Genomic DNA, 12,500 nt, shown 5'->3' with positions numbered 1-12,500 from the left:
GGCTCGCTGGTTCACGCATCCCGCACCGACATTGTTTTGTAGCGCGGTAATGTCGGGAAATGTAGACACGAGGAGGAGCGAGAGGCGGGGGAAAAAATTTATTCGCTCTCGTCTCGTGTTTCTGTTCGTCTTTCTGATCCGTTTATTTATCTCCCCGTTAATGAGACGCGTGAGGAAGGGATGCAAATGGAATAATGAAAGAGAGGTGGAATAAAATGTACCGGTATTGATTTGAACCAGATTCGGAGCGTGTGTGTGAGTGCAGTTGGAGGAGGAGGAGGGGGAGGAGGAGATAGTGATGGAAAAAAAAAAAAAAAAAGGAATAATAAGAGCTATGAAAAGAGGGTGGAAGAGGAAGTGGTGGATGAAAAGAAAAAAGAAGAGGAGGAGGAGGAGCAGAAAGAGGAGAAAGAGAGGAAGAAGAAAGAAATACAAAGAAAAAAGAAGAAAAAGAAGAAGGGGAGGAGGAGGAGGAGAAGCAGAATGAATTTTTACTATCTAAATACGACAAATATTACCAGAACGACTAACAGCGCCATCTATCAACAACATTACCCACTAACTTGACGACTGCTCTTCCCTCTAACACTTCCTTTCCCTACTTACATACTTTTCCTTACCCCACGCGTCCTTCTCTTCATCCCTTACCACTTAATCTTCCCCTCTCTTGTTTTTACTTTCCTTTCTTGCCCTCTTTCCTCTTTCCTTCTTTTTTTTACCTTCTTTTTTACCCTCTTTCCTCTTTTCCTTCTTTTCTTCCCCTATCCTTTGCCCTTCTTTCCTCTCCTCTCTTTACCTTTCCTTCTTATCCACTCTCCGTTTTCTATTACGTATCCTTCCCTTCTTCTTTTACCCTCCTATCTTCTCTTTACCTGCCTTTCTTACCTCTAAGGAAGAATGTTACCTGGTAGAGAGAGAGAGAGAGAGAGAGAGAGAGAGAGAGAGAGAGAGAGAGAGAGAGAGAGAGAGAGAGAGAGAGAGTCAATAGATAAAGTGTAGGTGATTTAGTTGACGTATTATCAACACAGGTATAAATTTAAGCCTCACTGACTATTGTTTACCCAACGCGGTGTCCTTTAAAATTATTCGGTAACCAACTCCCTCTCCCTTCCCTCTCCCTCTCCCTCTCCCCTGCGGCCTCATTCCCCGTAATCGTTTAGTCCCGGGCGAGGAGAGCTCATTAATCATATGCTCAGTGCACAATCACATCACAATAACACCATAATAACATCACATTATACTATACGGTATTCAGCTGTGGTGTTTTTTTTGTTTGGTTGAATCTTGTGTGTATGTGTGTGTGTGTGTGTATGTGTGTAAAGAGGTTTGTGGGTTTATGTTGTGGTGGTGGTGGTGTTGGTGGTGGTGGTGGTGGTGGTAGGAGTAGTAGTAGGAGGAAGATTAGGAAGAACAAGAACAGGAGGAGGAGGAGGTAGAAGAATAGTTGTAGTATTAGTAGTAGAAATCTTTCCAATCATTAATACTGTACATCTTTACTCTCCAACATTTTTATCACATCAGTACCACGCATATTCTATCATTATCTCCCCTTAACATGCTTTTCCCTATCGCCACACAACATCACATCCTAACAAGCACGTCCCATCACTTCCCTCTCTTAATACACTTTTCCTAAGGCTACAGAACGTCACAACATTAAGAATTCACTTATTACCTCAATTTTCCCCTTAATATACTTTTCCAATCCCAAACAACATCAAAGCAAGCATATTTCATCACTATTTATCTCTTATATGCTTTTTCTATCACCACACAACATCACGACATCCAAACAAGCAAATTTCGTCACTAATATAGACCACATCACAAACAGACATATACTATCACCTTTCCCCATTAATATGCCTTTCCTATGACCAAACACCATTCCAGTATAGAGGGAGGCAAGGCAGGAAGACCCACACGCCTTTACCAGCGCATAGTTGAGCTGCCCTGGCCTGGGTTGCAAGTCTTGTCCAGCGGTGGTCGCCCGGACGCCCGTGTGAGGTGAGCTTGTCTCCAACTCCTCAAGGGTTTGTTGCTACACCGCGCTGCCTTGCCCCGCTTGTCCGTCCCTTCCTCCCTCTGTCTGTCTTCTGTGCCCGTGTGTCTGTCTGTCTGTCTGTGGGTTTTGTCGGGTTTTGTCGCTATTCTTCTTCGTTCATTGTTCTTTTCCTCCTCATAATTATCTCTGTCTTCTTGTTTTCTTTTCTCTTGTTCCTGTTCGTGTTGCTTTTCTTGTTTTCCCTGTTCTTGTTGTTCTTGGTCTTCTTGTTCATCTTGGTCTTTCTTCTTCTTCTTCTTCTTCTTCTTCTTTTTCTTCTTCTTATTTCTCAGTTAACATCAAGATAATTTTCAGTAATTCCCTCACCCCCTTCCCTTCTCTCTCTCTCTCTCTCTCTCTCTCTCTCTCTCTCTCTCTCTCTCTCTCTCTCTCTCTCTCTCTCTCTCTCTCTCTCTGTCTGTCTGTCTGCCTCTCACACTAAAATAAACTCCACAGAATGATGATACGCTAGTTTCCCGCCAAATCAGCCTCAACACCGCGCAACAAAGGAGGATCGGATTCTCTCGGATTCTCTCGTATTCTCTCGGATTCTCTCGGATTCTCGCACACACCAACACTATAAGAACCTTCCTCGGTAATGTTGTTATATTTTCCTCCTTATTCACGGGTTTAAAAATGAACCCTCTCGTCGCCACTTCCTTCACATTATTCTGCTGGGTCTCTCTCTCTCTCTCTCTCTCTCTCTCTCTCTCTCTCTCTCTCTCTCTCTCTCTCTCTCTCTCTCTCTCTCTCTCTTTCGGTTATTCTGTAAATTCGTCGTTATCCATGTTTGTTATGATTGTCTATCTATCTATCTATCTATCTATCTATCTATCTATCTATCTATCTGTATATGTCTGTCTATCTTTCTATCTATCTATCTATCTGTCTATCTATCTATCTATCTATCTATCTATCTATCTATCTATCTATCTATCTGTCTGTCTATCTACATATCTGTCTGTCTGTCTATCTATCTATCCATCTATCCATCTATGTATGTATGTATGTATGTATCTATCTATTTACATATCTGTCAGTCTGTCTATCTATACATCCATCTGTCTATCTGTCTATCTATCTATCAATCAATCTTTTTATCTATCTATTAATCTATCTGTTATTTGTACTACTTCAACATCCCTACACTCTCTCTCTCTCTCTCTCTCTCTCTCTCTCTCTCTCTCTCTCTCTCTCTCAGTGGGCGTGACGGTGCCAAGAAAATGTGGGTCTGAACTACGTAACCTCTGCTGACTCGCCTTCCTGGGTCCTCTTCCTTCCTGACCCGCGCTAGGGAGAGAGAGGGAGAGGGAGACGAAATGCGACAGGAGGAGGAATAGGAGGAGAAGGAGGAGGAGGAGGAGGAGTTTAATAGTTTGTTATGGTAATGTGATATAATGCATGGTTTTCTGTAGGTATTACTGTAAAGGTGTTGTTGTTGTTGTTGTTGTTGTTGTTGAGAAGGATGTGGTGTTTTTGTTGATTTTGTTTTTTGTTTGAAGGAACGTGAGATAGAAGAAGGGAAGAAGAAAGAAGGGAAAGGAAAGAAGGAAAGACATTAAGAAAAAGGCAGGAATAAGAAGAGAAAAGAAAAGACAGAAAAGAAAGAAAGACAAAACGAAGCAAGAAAGAAACAAAAACTAAAAAAAAAAAAAAAAAAAAAAATGAGTTAGCTGAAGTAAAAAAGTACCTTATGGACAAGCATGAACAAAACGAAGCACAAAAGACAGCAAAGACAAAGACGCACAAACTAAAACCAAAAATAAATAAAAGTGAACATGTAACAAACGACTGAAGAGCGAGAACAATATCCGCAGCGACTCTGGGAATAAAGAATCTAACGAATGAAAAAGTGGAAGCAGAGATACGCGAGGGATAAAGAGATGAGAGAGGAAGAGAGAGAGAGAAAGAGAGAAAGACAAGACACTGGAACATTCAAGAACACGAGACCAGCGGCGTGTTCTCAAATACTCATACGAGGAAGAAAAGAAGGCAAGAAACGGAAGGACAGTCGTATTCAGAAACGCTGCGCTGTCTCACCACTACAATTTGCAAAGGCCACAGAGATGACTGGCCGGGTTCTCAAGAGTGTTTCGTCCGTTAATGATGTACAAAGAAGTCTTATTAATCTGAGACTGAGAGGTACGTATTCTGAAACGCTTCGCTCTCTCCACGACTGTTTCCAAAGGCCGCAGAAATGACATGCCGGGTTTTCACGAGTGTTCCTCTTGTTAATAATATAGAAAACTTATCATTATGCCTATAGAAACTTAAAAATACCCTTAGAAGCCTGTGTAACTTCAACTAGAACCTTTTGAAAGTAGTGGAGGTGCGACAGAGACACATCCTGACTTCCCAAGAGAGAGAGAGAGAGAGAGAGAGAGAGAGAAAGAGAGAGAGCACCCAGCAAAGTAGCACCCGTCTAGAGGCAACAATAAGACGCGGAGTAATACAAAGGGGAGCCGTCACACGTAGCAATGGGGCGCGGAGGAATACAAGAGGGAGACAGCGGCGCATAGGAAGCACAGTCAGATTCTCTCCCTTCTCTCCCTCTCCTTTCCCTCCTCTCCTCTTGCAAACAGAGACAAGTGAGCTCTTTCCCGGGAGAGAGAGAGAGAGAGAGAGAGAGAGAGAGAGAGAGAGAGTGTGAGAGAGGATTCTGAAAGTGGAGATACAGAACAAGGAAAAGAGAGAAAAGAGAAAGATATTTAAAGAACCATTGTATATATGTAAAATATTCTTTTGAGTTCTCATGAGTGCGGTAGATAATAATCATATTTAACTTTTTAAAGAAATGAAGACAAAAAAAAGTTTTTCGATTGATATATACTTTTTATATCAATATTCTTCTACTTCTCTTGATTTAATTATCTGTAACCTTAAAGGTAAACTTTTTATTACAAATAAAAAAAAAAAATGTACAGGTCCGGACATGGGTTAAAAAGCGAAAAAATATAATTCATGTGTATTTTTTTTTTTATCTGATAATTGGGATATGTTTTTTTTTACTTAAAGAAGAACCATTATACATATGTAAAATAGTCTTTTGCGTTCTTTGAAGTGCGGTACAGATAATAATCATATTTCACTTTTAATAAATAAAGACTTAAAAAAAAAACGCTTTTTTTTATTGATATATACTTTTTATATTAATTTTCTACTTTTCACGATTTAATAATATATGACCTTAGATAAAAAAAAAAGTACTATCCGGACCTGCGTTAAAAGTGAAAAAAAAAGTTCAATACAAAAATTTTTATCTGATAATTGTGATATATTTTTTACTTAAAGAAGAACCGCTATACATATGTAAAACAATCTTTTGAGTTCTTAGGAATGAGGTACAAAAAATTATCATTAAATTCTTTAAGAAAAAGGAGACAAAAAAAAAAAAACACACTTTTTCGATTGATATATATTTTATATATCAATTTTCTACATCTACTTTTCATGATTTAATCATCTGTAACCCTAGGTGAAAAATCTTTATCGCAAAATTTGTATATTTTTTCGTACATGTATTAAAAAGTAAAAAAAAAAAAAAAAGAAAAAAAATCAATTTAGAATTCTTATCTGATAACTGGGATATCTTCTTTGCTTAAAGAATAGGGGGGGGAGAGAACCAAGGACAAGAACATGAAGAAAAGGGAAAAGAAGGAAGAAAACAAGAAAGAAAACAAGAGGATAAAAAAGAGAGACACTTAGCATCAACAATGAATAAGAACACAACAAAGAACAAAAACGAAAAAAAAGAAGAAAAAAGAGAAAAATCAGGAAAACAAACAAGAGAACAAGAGAGAGAGAAAAAAAAAAGAGAGAGAAAGACATAACAACAACAGCAACAACAATGAATAAGAAAACTAGGAAGAATAAAACAAACAAGGACAAGAAGAAGAACAAGAAGAAGAAAAAGGAAGACGAAAAATTAGAAAAAAAGTAGGAAGAAGAAGATAGGCAAGAAAAACCCCTTAAGACTGACAGAGAGAGAGAGAGAGAGAGAGAGAGAGAGAGAGAGAGAGAGAGAGAGAGAGAGAGAGAGAGAGAGAGAGGGAGAGGGAGGGAAGGCGAGAAACATCAGGAGAATAGAATGAGGAAATATGTGTTGTTGCTCAAGTTAGTGATGAATGGAGGAAGCTTGATTTCTGTCGCTTGTCGCCGGGAAATTTGCAGAGAAATTGCCTTCTTTTGTGTTGCTCTTTTGTGAATTTTTGCTGCTTGCACTCGCCAGGAAGACAGACAGACAGACGGACAGACAGACAGACAGGGATACAAAGAGGCAGACAGACAAGAGAGGAGAGTTGAATGATAAAGAGAGGGATAAACAAACAGGACAGACAGATGAACAGACAGACAGGGAGGGAAAGACAGGCAAGCGAGGAGTAAAAATGAAAGAGACAGATAGACAGACAAGGTGACAAGAAGGATGACAGATTAGAGACAGACAGACAGGCAGACAGACAAGAAAGAGGGAAGGACAGGCAGGCGAGAGGGGTAAAAGTAAAAGAGACGGGTAGACAGACAGAGAGGCAAGGGAGATGACAGATTAGAGTGACAGACAGGAGGACAGACAGGCAGGGGCACAAGGACAAGGAAAAGAAGACAGACAGACAGGCGAGAACGGGTAAAAATGAGAGATGGATTGACAGACAGGCAGGGAAGATGACAGAATAAAGTGACAGACAGACAGGCAGACAAGGAGACAAAGAGGAGGCAAAGACAGACAGGCAGGTGAAGAGATGTATACTTAAGAGACGGATAGACAGACGAGAGAGATAGATAGAAAGGGAAAGAAGATAATGCACAAACAGGAAGACTGGCAGATAGGTAAAGAATATGAGGCAAAAATTGGTAGATGAATAAAACAGAAAGACAGAGAATGAGACAGACTAAAGAAACTGACAGATAGATAGATAGATAGATAGATATATAGATAGATAGATAGATAGATGGGTAGGTAAGATAAGGTTAAGACAAACGAATACAACATACAGTCAGACAGGCAAACTTCATTAGGTAAAGAAATAGACAGAATATTGACAAAACTTACACTGTATCATAAAAAAACACTTGCAACTCCTCTTCATAATACAATTACGTGAGTTTTCTTTCTTCATCATCACATTTCTTTGATTCTTCTCTCTGTTTTTCTTTTCTTCCATTGCATCCAAAATCAGTAAACAAAATATAAAGTGCTTCTTCTTCCTGCTTTTTCACTTTTTATCATTAGTCGTATTAGTGGTGGTACAAATAGTAGAAGCACATCAGGGCAAGACAAGAGAGACGAGACTGAGATGGTTGGGACATGCCAGAAGAAGGGACGAGGCATAATTTGACGAAGGAGGGTGCTGGAAATGGACTTACCCGGCAGAAGGAAGAGAGGAGATGTATGGATGCAGTGAAAGAAGACATGCAAGTGGTGGGTGTGACTGAGGAAGGCGCAGAAGGAGAAGAAGGAGAAGATGAAAGAAGAAGGAGAAGATGAAAAAGAAGAAGAAGAAGGAGCACATCAAGAGACTATAGAGCCAAGAATAACGTCACTACAGGGAAAGCCTCGCTGTGTTTAATAATTCCTTACCGTGAGATTACAAGAATAATTGTGAGAAAAATAATGTTATTCCTCCGTGCCTTGGTAACTGGGCTCTTGTGAACCACTCGGCAACTCCTCGACAAACTTGTGAGGAGTTATAAGAGAGAGAGAGAGAGAGAGAGAGAGAGAGAGAGAGAGAGAGAGAGAGAGAGAGAGAGAGAGAGAGAGGGGGGGGGGTGGGAGGAAAAGTAAAGTAAAAAAAGTAAATAGTACACCAATAATGAATAAGAAAAAAGAAAAGAAAAAAAAGAAAGACAGGAAAGGAAGAAACATAACAGCAGCAAACCAAGAGAGAGAGAGAGAGAGAGAGAGAGAGAGAGAGAGAGAGAGAGAGAGAGAGAGAGAGAGAGAGAGACTTCAAACCAATAATACATTTACCATGAAGTTTTTTATTTATTCCCTCAAGTTCTTATTTAATTATTTATTCATTTAAAACACCGATTATGAAACTTATCGGTGCATCATTTATAGTGGAATACAGAAAAATGCTTTAATTGTACGATGATTATGCGTTGCGAGGTCTGAGAGAGAGAGAGAGAGAGAGAGAGAGAGAGAGAGAGAGAGAGAGAGAGAGAGAGAGAGAGAGAGAGGAACGGGAATGAAAGGAAATGGGACAAAAAAAAAGTAAAAAAAGTACAAGAATGAATAAGGAAACAAAGAAAAATAGAAAAAGAGGGACAAGAAAGCAAGAAAAAGTAGCAGAGAGAGAGAGAGAGAGAGAGAGGAGAGAGAGAGAGAGAGAGAGAGAGAGAGAGAGAGAGAGAGAGAGAGATTACAGTCATTTCACTCACTTATCTATTAATTTATTTACCTCAATGAATTGCTAACTGGAAATGAAGGCGAGGAAGATGAAAGGAAAATAGCAAATAAAAAAAAGAAAAGAGAAAAATCCTAAACAAAAAGTACGCATTCAAACAAACATGCAAGGAAGTAAAAAAAAAAAAAAAAGAAAAAGAAAAAAAAAAACACTATGTAAACAAATGAATAAACATGGCTTTGGCAAACAGAGAGAGAGAGAGAGAGAGAGAGAGAGAGAGAGAGAGAGAGAGAGAGAAAGAGAGAGAGAGAGATGGATGGATGAAAATAAAAGGGAATATGACAAAGCTAAAAAAAAAAACACCAATGACGAATAAGAAAAACGAAGAAAATAAGAAAAAAATAGATAGGAATGCAAGAAAAGTAGCAAATCGAGAGAGAGAGAGAGAGAGAGAGAGAGAGAGAGAGAGAGAGAGAGAGAGAGAGAGAGAGAGAGAGAGAGAGACGCACGCCTTTCTCTCTCTCTCTCTCTCTCTCTCTCTCTCTCTCTCTCTCTCTCTCTCTCTCTCTCTCTCGCACACACACGCAGGTCTCGACTTATAAACAAAGGCGATGCACGGAGGACAGGACAGCTCCATCGCGGGAAACAACACAGTCCACTCGGCCACCTGTCACTTCATTATCCTGAGACCCCGAGACGAGAGACCCTTACCGCCGCCCCCTTGTGCTGTCCAATCTACCGCTGTGTTGATTCAAAGCTCACATGCCACCAGCCCTCCAATGTACTCGCTTCCTCCAATGTGCCGCGATTTAAACCTTCAAATGTAAAGTGATGTGATAAAGAGTCATGTTTTCTTGGTTTCCCGGCAGTTTAGTGGTGTGCAATTCCTCGTAGTGTTGATTCGGATCTCACATCAGCACTCACACACACCTACCATATTGTACACGCCCTCACTGTAATGTAATGGGGGTTTAGGGGTTGTAATGTAGTGTGATGTGATTGGTGATCTTTTCTTGGTTTACTTTTGCTGCCAGGCTTGTGTTTTTCTGCTGATTCAAAGCTGACACACTCACACAAACACAGACACTCGCTCACTCCTGTACTACGATTTTGGAGCTTTGAAGTGGAGTGTTGTGTAATGTAATGTGAAAAATTGCAGTGTTTTATTGGTTTACTGTGTTTTAACTCTGTTGTGGTGTTTGTTTTGTTGGGTGGTTTTGTGGTTTGTGCTCTGCTTGTTTTGTCTCAGTGTGTGTCGTGTCTGGTAATTGTGAAATGTGATGTGTTCTTGGTTCACTCTGGTTGTGTTGTTTAATTGGGTGATTTTTTTTTTTTTTGTGTGTGTGTGTGTGTGTGTGTGTGTGGTTTTGTGGTGTGCTTGTCTGGTCTTAGTGTGTGTGTTGTGTTCATGTGTTTTCGTGGTATAATGTCATTGCTGCTCTGTTTTAAGTCTGTGTGTGGTGTTTCTGTGCATGGTGTGCTTGGGTAAGTTTGCGTGTTAGTTGCTGTGAAATGGTGTGTTCGTGTGTTTTTCCTGTTGAACTCTTGCTGCTGTTCTGTTTTGGGTCTTCTCTGGTTGTCTCGACTTTATGTTCTTGCTGTGTTTGTAGAGGTTGCTTCAGTATGTGTGTTAGTTGCTGTGAAATGCTGTGTTCGTGTGTTTTTCTGGTGTAGTCTTATTGCTGTTCTGTTATGTATCTACTTTGAGTCGCCTCGTCTCTCTCAGAAAAAAAATAATAGCGAGAGTAACAAGTTAGCCTCCAGTGTTATATAAGTGAGATATTATGCATTAGTTTCAAATACTGAAATACAAGGCCGCGTATTGGAATATTCCTTAACTTTTAAAGAATACAGACTAAGCTGGGGTGTATTTTTATGGGTGTATTAATGGGTTCTGATGCTACGTATTTAAGGGGTTGGTGGATCAAAATTCTTTATAGTTATCTTTCATTTGTTATCTTTTTTTTCGAGAATATATAAGCTGATGTTAAAACCTGTGTTATTGTGGTTATATTAATGGCTTCTGTTGTCATATGATTTATTGCATACAAACTAAGCTAGCATCAAATACCCTTGTTTTTTGTATGTCCATTCATGTCATCTGGCGTTACGTACTGCCATGAAATATTGATGAATTAAGACTCTGTACAGTTATCTCTTTACTCATTTATCTATCTATTTCAAGAACACAAAGTAATCTAATGTTAAATACTTACATTTTTTTTTGTGGGTTCATTAATGTCACCTGACGTTATGTACTACTATGAAAATGTTGACGGATTTATTGGATTAACATTCAGAATGGTGAGGTCAGACTGCGTACTCGACCATCTGTTTACTTTGAGTTCGGTGTTGTGTGTGTGTGAGAGCAGCTGTGTTTTCAGTGCAACTATAGTGTGAATGCTTTCCTATTTTTGCACGGCTCAATGTTCAGGTGGTGTTTTGAATACTGTGTTGTGCTGGCTGATGCTGCAGAGAGAGAGAGAGAGAGGGAAAGACACGAATATATGCATGGGTGTTTTTTGATGCGCCTACAGATATTTTTTGATGTTGCTATAGAAAGGATGTTGTTTGTTTATTTATTTGTTTATTTTTTGTTTCTCTCTGTCTGTCTATCAATCCATCTTTCTGTCTATTTATTTCTCTGTCTATCTATCTGTCTATCTATCTATCTATCTATCTATCTATCTATCTATCTATCTATCTATCTATCTCAGCAACAATTCTAAAAGATATTTTTTATATTTGCTATAGAAAGAATAATGTTTGTTTATCTATTTTATTTCTATGTCTGCCTGCCTGCCTGTCTGTCTGTCTGTCTGTCTGTCTGTCTGTCTGTCTGTCTGTGTCTGTCTGTCTGTCTGTATGTATGTATGTATGTATGTATGTATGTATTCAGTAACAATTCCAAGGATATTCTTTATGTTGCTATAGAAATAAATTTACTTATATTTTTTTTTCCTTCCTTCCAGACTGCGCTGCGAGAGGCTGAAGTATGAAGAACGAAATACATCAAAGGTAAAGAATGAAAATTTTACTCTCAGAATTTTTACAGCGGAAGAAGTAGCGCTCCTTTTTTTTTTTCCGACTTCATCTAATCTAACTTTTTCATGTCCTAGTTTTTTCCACAAGATTATTTTGTATGTTATTATTATTATTATATTATTTTGTATTATTATATTATTTTGTATATGTTATTACTACTTATATTACAGGTATTGATGTTAAGTAGGAGAAGCAGCGCCTCTTTTTTTTTCAGATTTGCATTTCTCCTTGTTACTATTATTATTATGTTTTTTCTCTCGGGTTGTTTTATTGAGGGGTATAATATTGCTACTCAAACTGCCGATGTTGATGTTACGCAGCGGGAGAAGTAGCGCGCTTGTCTAAAAAAAAAAAATTGTCTTCTTATTTTTCTCTAACGTTGTTTTGATAAAGGATACTCGACACTCTTCTCTAAAATTCTAACATGACTTTTCTCTTGAGTTATTTTGATAAAAGACTACACAACAACAACAACAACAACAACAACAACAACAACAACAACAACAACAACTAAAACAGCCAGTACTAACGTTACGCCATCTCTAAAAATTCTAACTTACATTTCTCCCAATAATTTTTCCCAGGTCATTTTGGTAAAACTAACTCACCCCACAAAAAAAAAAAAATAAATAAATAAATAATAATAATAATAATAATAATAATACCTATGTTTCGTAGCGGGAGAAGTAGAGCTCTAAAAATTCAAACTTGACACATTCCCCCTCCCCCACCTGGTTGTTTTGATAAAGGTTACACTTTCTACTAACGCTGGCGATGCTGTTAGGTTTGGGAATTGTGTATAGGCTTAGGGTGGCGCGGGCTTTCTTGGCAGGTTCCCGTCCGTAATTCAATACAAACAGAATGGAATACATAAATAAATCCAATTCTTCCCTTGCCTTTCCCCTCTCCTCCTACATACGTTGCCACAAGGAGGAAGAGGAAGAGGAAGAGGGAGAGGAGGAAGAGGGAGTGTTGTCATTGGTTTGTTGATGTGCCTGGGAGGAGAGAGAGAGAGAGAGAGGAGACCCTATCCTTCCAGCTCCTCTCTCTCTCTCTCTCTCTCTCTC

At 38.9% G+C, this 12,500-nt stretch overlaps 1 long non-coding RNA gene across 1 annotated transcript in view; it reads left to right on the top strand.

The window, feature by feature from the left end:
- Positions 1 to 11,456, top strand: part of LOC135108028 (uncharacterized) — a 31,276-nt gene extending 19,820 nt beyond the window's left edge. The window contains exons 3-4 of the long non-coding RNA XR_010272107.1: positions 1,894 to 2,007; positions 11,361 to 11,456. This is a non-coding gene — a long non-coding RNA (uncharacterized LOC135108028). The remainder of the gene's footprint in view (positions 1 to 1,893; positions 2,008 to 11,360) is intronic.
- Positions 11,457 to 12,500: the final 1,044 nt, after the last annotated feature.

This window comes from Scylla paramamosain, chromosome 16, assembly GCF_035594125.1.
Source record: "Scylla paramamosain isolate STU-SP2022 chromosome 16, ASM3559412v1, whole genome shotgun sequence".
NCBI lineage: Eukaryota > Metazoa > Arthropoda > Malacostraca > Decapoda > Portunidae > Scylla > Scylla paramamosain.
The sequence above is the reverse complement of the archived record's forward strand: the minus strand, read 5'-3'. Positions and strand labels throughout refer to the sequence as shown.